The sequence below is a fragment of the Hordeum vulgare genome, chromosome 2H, assembly GCF_904849725.1.
Source record: "Hordeum vulgare subsp. vulgare chromosome 2H, MorexV3_pseudomolecules_assembly, whole genome shotgun sequence".
NCBI lineage: Eukaryota > Viridiplantae > Streptophyta > Magnoliopsida > Poales > Poaceae > Hordeum > Hordeum vulgare.
This window is the reverse complement of record NC_058519.1, coordinates 635,893,812-635,905,273: the sequence shown is the minus strand read 5'-3', so window position 1 is coordinate 635,905,273 and position 11,462 is coordinate 635,893,812.

Here is an 11,462-nt window from a genome sequence, read left to right as displayed (position 1 = left end):
GTCCACGCGTTACATTATTATTAATAATAAAAACCTAGGCGTCTTCGGCGCCGACGGCGAGGTCGGGCTGTGCCGGCGCGGGGGCGAGGTCAGGCTGTGCCGGAGCGGGGACGGGCTCTGCCGGCACGGGTAGTGCTCGTGTCGGCGGTGGCGCAGCACGGGCGCACTCACGCGCTTGGTGCATCGTCATCTGAGCTTCAAGGTAGACGGTCTCCTGTGGAAGAAGCGCGCGGGGGCGTACGACGAGGGTGTTCTGGAAGTAGCCGGGCGTAGCACGGGCGCGCTCGTGCGCCTGGTGCATCGCCCTCTTAGCGTGCAGGTAGGCGACTTCCTCTGGCAGAATCGCACGAGCATAGACGACGAGGTTGTCGCCGTTGTCCATGGCTGCCGGGTCGTCGACGAGGAAACAAAGGGATGACGAGATTTGGACGGGCGGGCTTCTCGAAGCAAATGGCGGAACCCACCGCACGTTCGGATTAAAAAAGGCCGACCGCGGTCGCCGACGTGTGGGCCCGAAGATGGCGGCCGTCATAAATTATACTGATCGTGGTGGTTGGGGGCGGACACCGAGTGGGCGAGCGCGTCCGCTTCGCATCCGCGCCGACGCATTTCAGTCCCAAATTTGGGTCGGAAATGGGTCGGCGCGGACGCGAAGCAGACGCGTTTTGGCAATGGGTCGGCGCGTTGGGCCATCATTTTTGTGCGCGCCGACCCAAACGGACGGCGGCGGACGAAATGGGTCGCCCCATTGGAGTTGCTCTTAGAGCATCTGCAATGGAGCCCCCATTGGGTCAACTCTACCGTACGATCCTAAATGGATGTTTGTTTTGATCGGATTTTGTTTGTTTGGAGCGGGTAAAGTGGCGGCATCCGGTCGTTTTGCTCTTTGCGCTGGCCATGCGTCCAATGAACGTACACATCGGTCCATCACGGTTGGATGGAGAACCTATGTATACATTTGTGACGCCCTCGGTTTAATCGTACGCTAATCATACACGCAAATGCGTACAATCAAACCCAAGGACTCGCGAGAAGATATCACAACATAACTCTAGACACAAATAAAATAACATCAGCTTCATATTACAAGCCAGGGGCCTCGAGGGCTAGAATACGGAAGCTCGATAAACACACGAGTCAGCGAAAGCAACAATATCTGAGTACACACATAAAACATGGGGTGCCTTAGAGAAGGCTAGCACAAAAGAAAACACGATCGAACGAGGTGAGGCCTCCTGCCTGGGAACCTCCTAACTACTCCTGATAATCAGTGGCCTCCACGAAGAAGACACCATCGGAACGGCAAGCGTCCGCAGGAAACTCCACTCCCGGGCTCCATCATCTGGTCGCAGCAAACGGATCAAGGGGACAAGGGGGGAGCAAAGCAGCGGTGAGTACTCATCCAAAGTACTCGCAAGACTTACATCAGAACTATGCTAAATATGCACCAGTATCAAAGAAGGGGGGTTATATGTGGATTGACTGCAGCAATGCGAGAATAGAGAGAGAAGGCCTAGTCCTATCGAAGACTAGCATCTTCAGGGTCTTGCAGCAATAGACGAGAGTAGAACAGGGGGGGGGGGGTAAAACAATAATAGTCATATTGTTGCAGCAATATTAAAGTGAGGTCACGCCTAGAGATCCTCCCTCGACTCCCTGCGAGGAAGCAACCCCGAGGCAAACTAATTCCAGTTAAGTAACCATTGTAGTTGTATAAGATCGGGGCACAACTCCAAGTCGTCCTGTAACCGTGGACACGGCTATCCGAATAGTTAATTTTCATCCCTGCAGGGGTGCACCACATGTCCCGTCACGCTCGATAACACTCTGGCCGGACATACTTTTCTGGGTCCTGCCCGGCCTCGGAATATCGACACGTCGCAGCCCCACCTAAGACTAATCAGAGAGGCCAGCCCGCCGGTCTAACTCCTAAGCACAAAGGGTTCGTGGGCCCAGTTCTCCTTCGCGCTCCTGCACGTGGCGTGGGCGGCTGACGTCAGTCCTAGCATCCCTTAATCACAAGAGCGATGCATCTCGGGACCACTCGGGCGCGCGCCGCTACATTGATGGCATCTAAAAAGCTTCGGCTGATACCGCGACGTCGAGTACCCATAATTCTTCCCGCGTAGCCGGTTAGTGCGAAAAGGTCTCCGACCAACCCAGATCAAATACCCAAATCCATTAACATTTTAATTAGGCCAGCAACACAGTCTCACGGGAATCCACCCGTCTTACAACTAATCACAGATGATCCCAGTAACATGGTCGAGTAACTGTGTGGTTGTAACATCGGGGGGAATCCGAGGTATCACCCTCGTTGGATTCCAAGCGATGTATCCATCAAGGTGGGCTTAGAGGAATCACCCTCGGGGGTCCCACACTTGAGGGGTTGTACGACAGAGGCATCGTCGGGAATGGTGAAAGAGGAATCACCCTCAATAACCACGACCGACTAGCTATACTACAGAGATATCATCAGGAGTACTTAGCGAGGTGTCACCCTCGGTACCCGATAGTATCTCTGTAGCGTCGTACAACTAAGGGGGTGTATGTGCTGTGTCGGGTCTGGCTCGTCGATCAGGGATCGAGATTTGAAAACAAGCAGGGCAACTGAACTACGGGGTCAGAGGGGATGACTGCTCCACCTATACTAAGCAGGTTAAAGGTACATGACTGAAAGTAGCAATTCATCAAAAATAGGCTATGCATCAGATATAGGAGCTAACTACAATAGTAGCAAAATACTAATGCAAGCAGTAGGAAGAAAGACATAGGCGATATAGGAATGATCAAGGGGGGGGGGTTTGCTTGCCTTGCTGCTCTGCGGCAAAGGGCTGATCGGCAGGGTCGTAGATGTACCCGGCAGCAGCGTCAGTCTCGGGGTCTACCGGTAAGAAGAGGGGGAAGAAACAATAAATAATAGCAACGGTGTAACACAAAGCATGACATGGCAAGATGCAGGCTAGACATGAGCTAACGCAGCAGCATCCGTCATAGACGGGTCAAAAGAATATCTGACGATATTTTCCGGGTCTCGGGCTACTACCGGTTATACTGGAAACGATGGAAAAGTTCCATGTTTGCTATGCTAGGGACGCGTGACAAACGAACGGGCCGTGTATCCGGGTTCGTCTCGTTCTGCTGATCAACTTTCATGTTGAAAATATTTTGATGTGACTTACGGATTATTTAATATAATTTTTTACAGTTTTATTCAATAATTAGGAATTAAAAAACAGATTTGTATAATTTAATAAAAATCTATTATGACATCAGCATGATGTCATGCTGACATCAACAGTTGACTGGTCAACTGACCAGCGGTCCCGAATGTCACAGGCACAAGTTTTAATTAAGATTAAATATTAATTAATCAGATTAATCAAGTGGGGGACCCACGTGTCATACTCTAATTATTCTAATTATCCAATTAATTAATTTAACTAATATATATCTATTTATTTATTTAATAAAAACATTAACATTATCTTTATTTTTTTAACTATCGCGTGGGGCCTCCTTGTCATAGACAGCGGGTGCGTTGGCCCCACCGGTAAGTGACCTTAGGCCAAATACTCGATTTTATTCACAGATACATAATCATGCAAATATCGTATTCCTCCAAATATCTATATACGCAAATACATACATCGCATCTCATACATACATACATACATACGACATCTAATACATCATTTGTTTTATTTCTTTTAACTCTCAACACTTCCATCTCTCTTTGTGTTAACACAGAGATAGAGAACTCTGTGCTCTAACTCAACATAGAAGAACACATCCTTCAAATCCTCCTACCGGTCACTATCGTCGACGGATCGGAGTCCCGTTTGCCGGAGCAGAAGCGGGACGGTGAGGGGAACGCGATGGTGGGAGGAGCCCGAGGAGGGGCTCACCAACGTTGATGAGATGGCCCGGTGAAGCCGGAGTTCGCGGGAAGGCGGAGGTGATGGAGAGGACGAAGACGATGCGGCGACGGTGGTGGCGCGGTGGTGATGATGCCGGTGAGAACGTGACGGCGAGATCGTGCCGAGAGGGGCCCCGGTGAGGAGGGCCCCCGGGATGGAGCCGCCGACGGGGAGCTCCAGCCGGCGCGGGGGGCCGACGGGAGACGGTCCCGGGGGTGGGGGCTTCGGCCGGCGAGGAAGGGGCGGTGTGCTCCGGCCGGTTGGGTAGCAGGGAACCGGCGGGTGGGAGGCCGCCGGGAGGGCGAGGCCGGTGGGGATGGGAGGGGGCTCGCCGGCGGGAGGAGGAGGCCGGGATGGAGAGGTGGCTCGCCGGTGGGGGGTGGGGGGCGAGGTGGAGAGGAGGGCCCGATGGGATGCAGGGAAAGGCTGGTCGGCGGGGCTCCTAGAGGGTGGGGGGCTCGATCTGGGAGCCTGAGAGGAGGGAGGAGACGAGGGGAGGAGGGATCTGGGGCCGACGGGGGTATGGGGGATCGAGGGAGCTCGTGGGACGTGGGGGGGCCTCGTCGGTGGGTGGGGGGTGAGGCGAGCGGGAGGTGTCGGTGGGGTGGGGGCTTCGGCGTGTAGGGGGGGTTGGTGGGGCTCGGCTCCCCTGGGGAGGTGTACCAAGAGGGAGAGAGGAGGGTTCGAGGGGGTGCGCAGGGTGGGGTGGCGGCGGCTGCGAGGGGGGAGCGAGGGGAGGGGCCTCGCTGGCTAGGGTTTGGCCCCTGCGGGCGGTTGGTGGCTTGGCCGGCTGGCCCACTAGGCCCAGTTGGGCCACGGGGGTTCTCTTTCCTCTTTTTTTTCTTAATTACGTTCTTTTTATTATTAAATCTAATTCTTTTTGTTATTCAATTCTATTACTTTCTTTTAAAATTTACTATATATACTTTTAATTCTTTCTTTTATATATTTATTTTCATTTACTATCTTTCTTTTATTTATTTGATTTAAAGCTCCACTTTCAAATATATTGGGATTATCAATAATTCTAAAAGTGCCCGATTCGATATTATAATCCGTTAGGGAATTTTTGATAACTCCCCAACGTTTTTATTTCAACAACAAAAAAAATCTTTTCTCGTCTGACTTTACTTCAAAGCTTCGAATTTGATTCGGTTTCAACCAACACGAGATCATTGATATCACTTGCGATGACGTGGCATCATTAGCGCGAGATCAGTGTCGCTTAATTACAATCATTACTGTAGCAAAAGTCGAGGATGTCACAACATTGCCATTTCTCTTGTCAAGGAATCAATGTCTCACAAGAGGATCGGAAACATAAAGTGACGCTTCAATTCTATCCGTAATTACATCAAGGAGGACGACATAAATATTTACAAAGTGCACACAAATCTGAATGTCAGACCCGTTGACTAAGCCTCTTCCACGAGTGAAACATGATCAACATCATAACTGTATGGGTGTTAGATACATTATAATGTAAATCACATATTGATGTGAGCTGGATTATTGACTCTATTGTAAGTGAGAGACTGTTGGAAATATGCCCTAGAGGCACCAATAAGTTATTATCATATTTTCGTGTTCATGATAATCGTTTATTATCCATGTTATAATTGTATTGATTGGAAACTCAAATACATCTGTGGATACATAGACAACACCGTGTGCCTAGTGAGCCCCTACTAGACTAGCTCGCTGATCAAAGATGGCTAAGGTTTCCTAATCATAAACATGAGTTGTTATTTAATAACAGGGTCACATCATTAGGAGAATGATGTGATGGACAAGACCCAAATTATAAACGTAGCATATGATCGTGTCATTTTATTTCTATTGTTTTGTGCATGTCAAGTATCTGTTCCTATGACCATGAGATCATGCAACTTAGTGACACCGGAGGAGTACCTTGTGTGTATCAAACGTCGCAAGGTAACTGGATGACTATAAAGGTGCTCTACAGGTATCTCCGAGGGTGTCTGTTGAGTTGGCATGGATCAAGACTGGGATTTGTTACTCCGTGTGACGGAGAGGTATCTCAGGGCCCACTAAGTAATACAACATCACAATGAGCTTGCAAGCAATGTGACTAAAGATTCATCCACGGAATCTTGTATTACGAAACGAGTAAAGAGACTTGTCGGTAACAGTATACGGGATTGACTGAATCCTTGACATCGTGGTTCGACCGATAAATATCTTTGTAGAATATGTAGGAGACAATATGGGCATCCAGGTCCTACTATTGGTTATTGACCGGAGAGTGTCTCGGTAATGTCTGCATAGTTTTTGAACCCGCAGAGTCTGCACGCTTAAGGTTCGGTGACGATTTAGTATTAATGAGTTATGTGTGATGGTAACCAAAAGTTGTTCAGAGTCCCGCATGAGATGCCGGACGTCACGAGGAGCTCCAGAACGGTCCGGAGGTAAAGATTGATATATGGGAAGTTGGCATTCGAGGTCCGGAAAAGTTTCGGGACATGCCGATTTTGTGACGGGAGTGCGGGAAGTGTTCCAGGGATCCACTGGGAGGTTACACCTGCCCTCGAGGGGCCCATGGACTGTGAGAGCTGGTGCACCAACCCGTGGTGGACTGGCAGCCCCTCCGACCAAGGCCCATGCGACAGGAGGTGGAGGGCTAAGCCCACAAGGGGTCGGCCACCCTTGCCTTGGGTGGCAAGGCACCCCTAGGGACGCCACCCCACCCCTTGGCCACCGTTCCCCTAGGGGGGAACCCTAGGTTGACCGGTCCCCTCCTCTCCTCCTATATATATGAGAGGGGAGGGAGGGATGCAGAAACACAAGCCACGGTGCACCCTCTCCCTCTCCCTCTAGATAAGTTTCTCCTCTAGATTTCCCGGTAGTGCTTGGCGAAGTCGTGCTGGGACAGCTACACCACCAACACTATCACACGTTGCACTACTGGGGAACTCATCTATCACTCCGCCCTCGCTTGCTGGATCAAGGAGGTGTAGACGTCATCGAGTTATATGTGTGTTGAACGCGGAGGTGCCATCCATTTGGCGCTTGATCGAGAGTTTGCGGGACGGACGTGATTGGATCGCGAAGACGTTCCACTGCATCACCGCGTTCTTTAATGATTCCGCTTAGCGATCTACAAGGGTATGTAGATACAATCTCTCCTCTCGTAGATGTGCATCTCCTAGATTGATCTTGGTGAGCGTAGGAATTTTTTATTTCCCATGCAACGTTTCCCAACAATTTTTACACAATTTTGATATGAAAATTCTCTGTGTTTTCCTAATGTTTCAGAATTTACACAGATAGGGAAGTATGGTTTATGTTCGGATCTTTACAGACTATTCTGTTTTTGGAAGGTTCTAGTTTGCATGCATAGTTTGCTTGTTTTAATGTTTTCATAGCTCATATTTAGTGATATAAAGTATGGAAATGATAGAATACAATAAGTATTATGTGAGAACAATTATGAATCTTTTCTTGACAATACCTAAGTGAATGATCTACCTTTATTACACTAACCCATCTTACGAAGTTACGTTAAGTTTTGTGTGATTGAAGTTTTCAAAATTTTGGTGAGTTACCAATATCAGAAGAATAAGGAGCAACAATAACCTAAGGTTGGGGATTAACAAGGCACCCTCAAGGTAATATCCAAGGAAGACTCAAGCATCTAAGTTTGGGGATGCTGTGGAAGGCATCCCCTCTTTCGTCTCCAACACTATCGATATATCTTACTTAGAGCTATATTTTTATTCGCCACATGATATGTGTTTTGCTTGGAGCATCATTTTTTAGTATTTTCTTGCTGTTATTTATAATCATGTTTTCCAATAAAAAGTTTCAAGAATGACTTGAGGATGCTTGAATTGCATATTTGATGTATCTTGTTCAAAAACATAAACTTTTGTTGTAGTGTTTGAATTTATTTATTGTACTCGAACATGGTAAGTTCCTGAAAATTTTACACAATATTGTCATACAAATTATTAGCCGTGTCCTAAATTTTCATAATAGTTTGAGTTACGTAAGTACACTTTTTAAATTAACTTCTACAGAATTTTCTGTTTGGACAGATTGCTGCCATTGTTTTGTTATCTACTTATCCATTGAGTTTCATGGCTTATATTGGTAGATATAAATTGTGGAAATGATAGTATAAAGTACTTAATATTTTAAAATTATTATACAACTTGTCTTGTAAGTAGATGAAGTTTTTATTTATTCTTATGTGTACTAACCTATCTCACGAGTTCTTTTCAAGTTTTGCGTGGATAAAGTTTTTGGGACTTAGGTGAAACCGGGATATGAGAGGATTGAACGAGATACAAAAGCTCAAGCTTGGGGATGCCCAAGGAACCCGAAGTGAAATTTTAAGAAGTCTCAATTATCTAAGCTTGGGAATGCTATGCATCCCACCTCTCTTCATCAACTACTATCGGTTAGACATTGTTGATCCTAACTTTAACTTCGTTTGCATGATATGTGCTATTCTTGGAATGTATTTTTTTATTTCTTTGTAGTTTGAAATTAATATAAGATCTAAAAATATTTATTGACAAAGAGAGTCCTCACTTAGCTTCTTAATTTGTTTGACTACTCACTGATCTTCACTTATATCTTTTGAGAGTAGTGTGATGTTTACTCTTGTGCTTCACTTATATACTAAGGGTAAATTGTGAATGAATGAAATATCATAAACCTGAAATTATCGATGTGCTTTAATCTTAGTAGCAGTTTCACATTTGGTTTACAAAGTAAAATATATTGAAGTTTGACAATCACAATATTGGTTTACAAGCAATTCATGAATGATTAGTATAAGAAAGAGAACTTTCACATACAAATATATTATCTTGGACATCTTTTATGATTGTGAATACCCATTAATTATTTTCAATCTTGATCAAATAGTTGAAGTTGGACAAGGAAGACAACATAATACTTATGTTTTGAGTATATTTGCATAGAAGTTATATTGTAATGAATCCTTCAACATGTGGTGCTTGTTTAGAACCTTTTGCTAGCCAAAACTTTGTACTAAGTAGAGATACTACTTGTGCATCCAAATCCTTGAGCCAAGTTTCTTTCATGAGAGTCCAACATACCTACCTATATATGGTATTTCACTTCCATCCCAAGTAAATTTGCATGTGCCACCTCTAAAACCTTCAAATAAACATCCATTTTGTGTGCGCGTACCACTCATGGAGCAATCAGAGCGGTCAATATCTTCCATGCTAAGCGGGTTATTCTCATGATCAATGTTTATTCACTTGTCACTGCACAAGAGAGGCTCGTAAGAAGGATGCACAACCTTGCAAAATACAATAATAAAATAAACAAGACCCCCCCCTAGAAAGTTGATTGTTTTGAGGTCACCCATGGATACGATTAGCCATGGAAAGTGTTTGAATGGTTGAGGGGGAGTAAAATTTCAATTATGTTTGGGAACCGCCAATAATGTGATTAGCATGTAAGATATTGAAATCCCTTGTTGTAACGCTCACAGGAAGGGCACACCACCCAAAATATATTCATCTCTGTTTTATACAATGAGCTTTGGCACCTCTACAAAACCTTGTTTCCCTCTGCGAAGGGATAATCTATTTACTTTTATGTTATTTACTTTTCATGTTAAGTCAACTTCCTATTCCAACCTCAATCTATTAGTTGGCAAGCATCATGTGGTGGGGAATGATCCAAACACATATCTCCAGTCAAATATATTTGATCATAATTCAGTATTGTTGACAATTATCTTCATGCTAAGTACGTTGGGAGGCGAAACATTAAGCCCCTATCTTTGTTTGTGTTCGATGAATGTTGTTTCTTCTAAAAATATGATTTGAGTATTAGCAATCATAGAACACTATATGGTAATTGAGTATGTGGAGCTCTTACTTAGACTTTACTCAAAATAAATGCATTGAAATTGTTTGATGACTAAGAGCATTTCCAACAAACACGTGGTGCGCTAAAAAAATTCACAGTGCCAAAATAGCGTTTTTTAGCGCAAGGGGAGGGCGTTTGCTCCAAGAGGCAGTGTAAAATATGGTGCACTGCAATAGCTGTAGCATGCGATGCAAAATTCGGTCATGAGGGCGGTCAGTACTATGAAGCAACAGATATGAAAAATATGATCAGTACATAGATTTTAATTCACAACATAGTTCAAGCCCAACACCACATGTACTCCAGACGATACAAATGAAAACGATAGTACGATGCAAATATAGTAGATAAAACGCGTCAACGACAAACTAGATAAAACTACTCCTCACTCTACTCGGTAGTGTAATCCGATCACACAAACACATCATCCCATCGAGGATCATTTTCGTCGTTGGTCGATGCGTGCTCCACGTCGCACTGGGATTCCGCTAGTGCCTTCAGCTCACGCCTGTCTGCCCGATCGGCGGCTCGCTCCGCCCTCTTCTACGCCCAGAATGCGTTTTAAGACATCCTACGGGAAGCGCTCGCTCCACACCGCTGATGTCTACTATGCAACCTTCTCCTTGTAGACGTTGTTTGGCCTCCAAGTGCAGAGGTTTGTAGGACAATAGCAATTTTCCCTCAAGTGAGTGACCTAAGGTTTATCAATCCGCGGGAGGCATAGGATGAAGATGGTCTCTCTCAAGCAACCCTGCAATCAAATAACAAAGAGTCTCTTGTGTCCCCAACACACCCAATACAATGGTAAGTAGTATAGGTGCACTAGTTCGGCGAAGAGATGGTGATACAAGTGCAATATGGATAGTAGATATAGGTTTTTGTAATCTGAAAATATAAAAACGGCAAGGTAATTAATAATAAAAGTGAGCACGAACGGTATTGCAATGCGTGGAAACAAGGCCTAGGGTTCATACTTTCACTAGTGAAGTTCTCTCAACAATGATAACATAATTGGATCATACAACTAGCCCTCAACATGCAACAAATAGTCACTCCAAAGTCACTAATAGCGGAGAACAAACGAAGAGATTATTGTCGGGTACGAAACCACCACAAAGTTATTCTTTCTGATCGATCTATTCAAGAGTCCGTAGTAAAATAACACGAAGCTATTCTTTCCGTTCAATCTATCCTAGAGTTCATACTAGAATAACACCTTAGGACACACATCAACCAAGACCCTAATGTCACCTAGATACTCCATTGTCACCTCAAGTATCCGTGGGCATGATTATACGATATGCATCACACAATCTCAGAATCATCTATTCAACCAACACATAGAACTTCAAAGAGTGCCCCGAAGTTTCTACCGGAGAGTTAAAACGTGTGCCAACTCATATGCATAGGTTCCCAATGTCACGAAACCCGCAAGTTGATCACGAAAACATACATCAAGTACTCACATGAATATCCCATTGTCACCACAGATAGACACGTGCAAGACATACATCAAGTGTTCTTAAAGACTCAATCCGATAAGATAACTCCAAAGGGAAAACTCAATTCATTACAAGAAGGGATAGGGGGAAGAGCATCATAAGATCCAACTATAGTAGCAAAGCCCGCGGTACATCGAGATCATGACATCTCAAGAACACGAGA